We start from the raw sequence: 7880 nt of genomic DNA, 5'->3' as shown, positions 1-7880 counted from the left end.
GAGGAGGAGGAGGAGGAGGAGGAGGAGGAGGAGGAGAAATACCTATCAATAGAATAAAACAGAAAGCACAGAAGTGAAATAGAAAGTCCAGAAATAAAAGCACACATACATGCAGTCAACTGATCTTTAACCAAGGAATTATCAATAAAGAAAAGATCATTTTTTTCTTCAATGAACACTGCTGGACAAAATGGACAACGATGTGCCCCAAAAAAGGAACCTAGTTACAGACCTTATATCTTTCCCAAAAATTAACCCAAAATGGATTCTAAACCAAAAGATAAAATGCAAAACTACAAAAGGCATAGAAGAGCACCTATATAACATTGGGCCAAATTATAATTAAGTACAGGATCAAAAGTATGATCCATTAAGGAAAAAAATTAGGTTGAAATTTATTAAGATTTAAAACTACTAGCTGGGTGTGTTGGTGCACACCTATAATCCCAGCACTCGGGAGGCTGAGGCAGGAGGATCGCTGAGTTTGAGACCAACCTGGGCTACATAGTGAGTTCCAGGTCAGTCTCAACTACATTAACCTTTTATAAAAAAAAAAAAAAAAAAAAAAAAAAAAAAAAGATTTAAAACTACTATTCTGCACATGATCCTGTTAAGAAACTGAAAGGATAAGTCACAGACTGGTAGGAAATACTTGCAGAATACTTACACTGTATCTGGTAAAAATGTCTTATCCCCAATACATAAAGAATGCTTAAAATTCAACAACAATAAAAGATACAACCCAACTTTTAAACTGGAATATGGGGTGGAAAGCCATTAGGAGGTAGCTATCATTGTTTGTTGTTAAGGAAAACACAAATCAAAACAACACACACCTACACACCTACTGGAACGGGTTAAATACAAAACCTGACAATATCAATAGCTGCTAAGAATAAGAAGCAGCGGGAATTCTCATGTATTGCTGATGGAATGCAGAAACGGTACAGCCACTTTGAAAGACATCTTGGCAGCTTCCAAAAAAGTCCAAGTCTTACTGAATAGAAACCTTATTCAGAATCACCCGAAAATGGAAGCAATCAAGATTTGTCTGTAATAGGTGAGTGGACAAATTGTGGTATTAGCCAGACAATAAAGAGAAGAAAAGAAATGAGCTACCAAGCCACAAAAAGACATTAATGACTCTGAAATGCATGTTGCTAAGCGTCTTAGTCACTTTTTCATTGCTGAGACCCAGTACCTGACACCGGCAAAGTAAAGGGGGCGAGGCTTATCCCAGCTCAGTCTAGAGGTTTCAGGCCGGAAGTCTGCTAGCTCCCTGGCTGGAAGGTGTAGCTGTGGCGGACAGAAAGCAGAGTGAAGGGAGGAGCTTGGAAGGGAGATAGACCCTTCCAGGCCACATCCACAGTGACCCACCTCTTCTGACCAGAGCCTATCTCCTAACAAGTTAGTTACACCTCCCTCATAATCCATTCACCTTTCAAAAGCCCTGCCCATAAGCCCATAAAGCTTTGGGGGACTAAACCATAGCACTAAGTGTAAGAAGTGAGTTCCAACATGGTTGACTGGAGGAGGAGTCACATCAGAGGTGCTCAAAGAGAATCCACTGAAGCCATAGATACCCCATAGTATTTAGAGGAGGGACCCAGGGTGGCGATTTAGCTCAGTGGTTCTAGCACCTGACTCACAAGTGCAAGGGTCCGAGTTCAATCCCCAATACCAAAAAAAAAAAAAAAAAATACGAGAGTGAAATAGAGGAGGGTCTTGCATATTGAATCAGAATATTAATTGGAAAAACAATATAGCATATCAAACTAATAACAGGATCACTGGAAGGCAAAAACATAGCCAGTGTGGTTGCTCTGCACCTCTCCTACCCCCACCTCTCCAGGGAGCAGCCAAATGAGCACCTTCCAAATAGCCTGAGAGAACAGCCGACCTCCTGGGTCAGACTTTGTATATACCGGCCCTTCCTCCCCGCTGCTCTAATCTGAACAACGGGAGTGCTGCAGCCTGGTGCCATCTCAGCAGTGCTCACCTACAGTAAGGAAACCCACTCATCCGAGCAGAGAGAGGATATGCAGGCTAACAGGACCTGCGGCGTTCCGAAGGTGTGTGCTCCTGGCGCATGGATGCTGCCAATTCCTGCCTGAGAGTGAATTCCAATTCCTGTGGTTCCAAGCCAGCTGTTGCCATCTCCTGCAGCCTCCCCAGCCCAGCGTCTGATCCCTGAGGACCCTAGCCAGAGCACAAGCACACCCCGACTTCGTGGTCCCCTCGCCTGCTAGTGAACCTGCTCACAACTTCCACCGTCAGGCCTGGGCAGGAGGAGAGTTCCTTAGCCAAAACCAGGGACAGCATCATATTCTGCCTCCAAGGTAGCTGAATGAATTCCTGAGACTGGCTTTGCTTGGGTTCTGCCGTGGAAAGGAAAACAATGATATTGGTGTGGCTGCATGTGATCAGTCCATGATCGAAGCAAGAAGGAAACTGAGTACTAACTAGGCTTTTTGGCAAAAGTAGTCTCATGTGGTTCACATGTACATTTTCTTGTTGGAATATTTGAACTAATTTCCCATCAGATATTTTCTGTGCTTTGTTTTTTTCACGTTTTGTGGGGTGTTTTTCCCTTCAACTCAAGCTCTCACAGCAATATTAGTTCATTAGTTTCTTGTTTCAACCACTTTTTAAATTCCTCGAGTTTTTAGTGCACCATATTCTACTCTTTCAGTAATTCCTACCTTTTCTTGCATTCTCTGTCCCCGCCATTCTATTCCTTTTGCTCTTCCTTATCTTACCACTAGGTAAGATTTTCCCTTGACTCTTTTCCATATAATAGGTGCTCAGATACAACAGGATCCAATAACTTTATAGCTTTCCTCAATCCCAAAGTACACCTCCTTCCTCATGTATCTCACCTTTTGCCCCCACAAATATCTTCTTAAAACCTTCAACACTAACCCTTTAATCCAACTAAAAGTCCTCCAACAGATTCTGACCCCATGTCTAAGTTTTTCCACCTGTTACTATTCCCCATCTACCTCCTTCCCAAAGAGTTACACTCCGCATGCACTCATTCCTCACTCTCTGCCCATCCACTTTTCCTGCTGCACTGCAAAATAACTGTTAATAACAATTGAGTGTAGGCTGCAAAGAGTATTGATAAAACGGTAAAAGTGCAAATGTCAGGTCTCTCACATGTAAGCAATGTATGGTCGGATAGAGGAAGCAGTTGAAGCAAGAAGAGGGTGAAACAGTACCCAAGTGGCTGCTACCGTTGTGGGACACACAAGGGAGCTGATCCCGACTAGCTAGTGTAGCCAGCACCCCCTTGATGTTTTGCAGGATATGCAGAGGACACCACTACAAGCAGATAACCAGACCTTGATAAACTGGTTGGTGGTGGCAGCCCACAGGCTTTGGGCAAATTCAGGCGACTTGCCAGAGCAAGTCACAAATTGGACAACCTGCTCAGACTTAGTAACTGTGCTACTGGAAATGAGCATGCAGTGAATGTTGTTTGCTATGCATTACCGTAGCCCTGATGAAGAACAGCTTCCAGTGTATGTGAGAATTGATCCTGGCTAGCAGACCTGCTGGCTGCTGGCCTAGCTGCGGATAAGATAGATGAACAACCTTTGGATACGTTGCTGACTCTGGTGACAGCTGCACCTGAGCAGCAATGCTGGCTGAAAGGCCCAGGTGATAATGAGTTTGGGGCGTTCGGCCTACACCCTCAGGATATCTGTACTTCCCATTACTGAATATATACTGGGGGTGGACACACTGACTGGTGCTTGGCTTGACACCACACGGGGAGAACTCCGCTCACAAATCTGCATGGTAAAATCACTGTCTGAGGACACCTCCGGCTGCACCTCTGACTCTCCCGCAGGCTACGCGGGCTGTGAGTGTAATGTTGTACCAGCTGCCTGGAGGCCATAAGGAAGCAGGATAAACCATTTTGAAGCTGGAGGAAGCTGAAGTGGTACGCCCTGTGCAAGCCCTTTCAATTCCCTGGTGTGGCCCATGAAGAAGCAGACAGAACATGGCGAATGACTGTGCGCTACCAGGTACTGAATTAAGTGACCACCCCAGTAGCACGTAGTGGTACCTAATATTGCAGACCTGATGGGTCGTCTCATCCTGGAGCTGTGTCGATACCATTATACTGTGGATTTGGCCAATGCTTTCTTCTCCGATGCTGTCACACCTGACAGTGACGACCAATTTAAATTTACCTGGGCGGGAAGGCAATGGATCTTTCAGATATTGACAAGGCTATTTACATAGCCTGACACCGTATCACAGCCTAGTGGCCCAGGACTTGGCCGCCTGGACCAAGCCACACTGTGTCATTATTTCACTATATCGATGACATTGTGTTAAGCTCCGATGGTTGTGCAGATCTGGAAGCCACTGTACACAGTCTGAAGAAAACTTTGCTAGGGCCGGGGATTTATCTCAGTGGTTCTGCCACCTGCCTCACAAGTGCAAGGACCTGAGTTAGATCCCTGGTACCAAAAAAAAAGGAAAAGAAGGAAGAAAGCTTTGCTGGGGCGTGGGCCATCAACAAAGGCAAGATCCAGGGATCTGGCTAATCTGTCAAATTCTTAGGTATTATCTGGTCGGGTAAGAAAAAAGTAATTAGCGAGGACCCAGAAGGGCACAGCATCCGACTGGATAGATGCAGACAGAAGCTGTGTAGCCTTGGAAGGTGCTCTTCAGACTCGAAAACGGCAGTCACACAGGTACACACCCTCTGAGTCATTGACCAAACCTTACCTTTTACCCCGTTGATGTAGATGATGTGGGTTTGGCTGGGGCCTGTGGCAAAAGCAAGGGAAGTGGAAGCACCTTATTAGCTTTTGGTCACAGTCATGGAAAGGAGCTGAGAGTCAGTATTCCCTGATCGAGAAGCAGTTAGCAGTGATGTACGCTGCTCTGCCTGTCTGTAAAGGAATCACAGGGCAGCAGACGTTAAACCTGATAGAGGGCTGGGTCCACACATGGAGGTCTCGTGCCAGAAGTGGAGTAGCCCAGATCCCCACCCTGACACGAGGGAGACACACTTGCAACAGAGGGTCTCCTCCCCCACCAGTTCATTGGCTGCCAAATTAGCAACCGTGTGGGGACACGTAATGTATACAACACAAGGGACCACACAGGATGCCAGGCTGCAGGTCACACCTAGCCCCTATGTGAAAGGGCAAGGAAGGCTTCTGGCCGGTCCTAATATACAGATGGCTCTAGCTGTGGCACAACCCACAATGGACAGTAGTTACTGTCCGTCCCAGTACAGAAATCCTCCAGTTTGAAACCAGGAGCCAGTGGGGAGAGTTACAGGCAGTGTGGCTACTTTAATGCCTGAGGATGGACCTCTGCATGTTGGCAACTGAGCCTTATCCCGAGGGCTGACACTCTGGTTACTGGCTTGAGAGACCCATGAGGAATGGGACCAACCCCAACGTGCAGGTGACAGCCCACCGCATTGCCTTTTGAAAGTGCAGCCAGCTCATCTGCATATCTGACCCACAGAATATGATCCTAAGGTAATCAAAGGAGCCTTAATTCTTCCCCCAGAGCTTAAACAGCCAGGAGGTAAGACGATTCGGGCCATAATCCTATCACAGGATGAGCATGTGACCCGCATCCTCCTAGAAGGGCAGGATCTCCCTATAATGGTTTCTCTTTTTGCCCTGTCCTTCCAACCAGGATGAGTCATGCTAACAGCATCATCTCTTGAGCACACATATTTGACCATGGACACCAACAGTGGCATTGTTGGGTGTGCACTGAACTCCCGACCGATACAGCAGCAACAAAACCAGACCGCCTCTGCCTGGGATCAATGATGACAGGCTGTCAGGATACTGATCTGGAAGAACATGACCACCCTACAAGAACTGTGACTTGTTGTGTATAATGGCTGGGGGTGGATGGCAGGAATCAAGTAATGTTGCTGGGTGGCCATAAGTTGCACTGTGGCAGCAATAGTGTTAATGGTATTAGGTTGCTGTCTTTATTGTTGTTGTGGTCTTTGTACACAAGGGTCAGCTCTATGTGCAGCTCACAAGCAACATTCCCTCAACCTTTGATGGGGTGGGATGTAGGGAATCACTTCGTATTGATTCAAACCTGGAGCACCCGAAGACCCTCAAGGACATGACACTGCCATCTAACACATGTGCACAATGGGACACACTTATGTGAGTGTGACTTAGTATAGTCTACTGTGTGTGCGCATCATGCAATTATCTAAGGACATGAAATGAAACATAAAGAGACACAGAATCAGGATAAAATATGGAGGATTAGGGGGCGGGGAGGCTGTCTCCTGCAGACATACAGCCCCTAGTGACTAGTACACCTCATTCGTTCAGACACAGGCACAAGCAATTAGTTATACAGGATTCCCCTGTCTTCCTCCCTCCATGGTACTTATCTGGGTAAATAACAGAATTTCAGGTGTTTTTACTTTTCCCTACATGCATGTCAGCACACTTGCAAATCCTCTTTCTTCTTAGTGCTTACTGAGGAGGCCAATTGGGCCTCAGTCTTCCCATTTGGTCTCCCACACAGCTAGAATTGCAGCAGCCTTCTCAACACAAACTTTAAAGGCCAGAAGAGCTTGGAGCAGAGTATTTCAAGATCTAAAAGCAAACAATTTCCAACACAGATTAACCTATCTGGCAAAGCCTTCCTTCAAAATAGATGGAAAAGTAGGTCATTTCATGAAAAAGAACAACTCAAGAGATTTGTAAATACCAAACCAGCACTACAGAATATACTAAAGAATACCCTAGACAAAAATTATGACACCAACAAAGCCAAAAATCCAGATGGAATGAATACATCAAGGAAGGCAAATGGATAACCAACAACAAAAGAAAAGAAAAACAGTGGAGTCAACAAAACAGAAAGAGAGAACTGTCAGGAATTAGACCTCTCAGTAGTATCTCTCAATGTTAAGGGCCTCAAATCTCCACTTAAGATACACAGACTGGCAGACAAGATTAAAAACAGAATCCAACTGTCTGCTGTATTCAAGAAACTCATCTAATCCATGGATCAATGGAACAGAATAGAGAATACAAAAATACCCCAGACGTATTCAACTGTTTGATTTTTGACAAAGGGATCAAAAACATACACTCAAGAAAGATAATTATTCACCAAAGTTGTTATTTGCAGAAGATTTAAGCCAAACGCATACCTCTCTAAACAAAGATCTAAACATTAAAACAGAAACAATGTACCTACAGGAAGATATAATATGTAAACCACTTGAAGTCACAGGTGTAGGATAGGACTTTCTGAACAGCACTCCAATTGCATAAGAAATAATAGCAAGAATAAACAAATGGGATTATATCAAATTAAAAAGCTTTTGCACAGAAAACAAAACAATCAATAGAGTGAAAAGACATTCTACAGAATGGGAACAACCAAAAATCTTCGCTATTTATTTCTTTGACAAAGGACTAATATCTAGCATAAGGAACTCAAAAAAAATTAGACCTCCCAAAATAAAAGACCTAATCAAAAAATGGGCAAATAAAATGAATAAACAGAAGTACAAATGCCCAACAAATATATGAAAAAATGCTCAATATTTCCAGCCCTTAGAGAAATATAAATTAAACTAATGCTGAGATTTTATTTTACACCACAAAGGATGACAATGACCAATAAATCAAAGAAAAACAAATGCTGATGTGATTGTAGTAAAAAGGAACCCTCCCACATTGTTGGTGGGAATGTAAACACAACCATTATGGGAAATATCAGTATGGAGTTTTCTCAAAGAACTAAAATTAGACATTTCCTTTGGTCAAGCTATTCCCTTTCTAGGTATCTTCCCCTAAAAGATAAAGACATCTTACTACAGCAATACATGCATACCGATGTTTATAGTA

Source organism: Fukomys damarensis, unplaced genomic scaffold (assembly GCF_012274545.1).
Source record: "Fukomys damarensis isolate Sample0158 unplaced genomic scaffold, DMR_v1.0_HiC HiC_scaffold_36, whole genome shotgun sequence".
Lineage (NCBI taxonomy): Eukaryota > Metazoa > Chordata > Mammalia > Rodentia > Bathyergidae > Fukomys > Fukomys damarensis.
The sequence above is the reverse complement of the archived record's forward strand: the minus strand, read 5'-3'. Positions refer to the sequence as shown.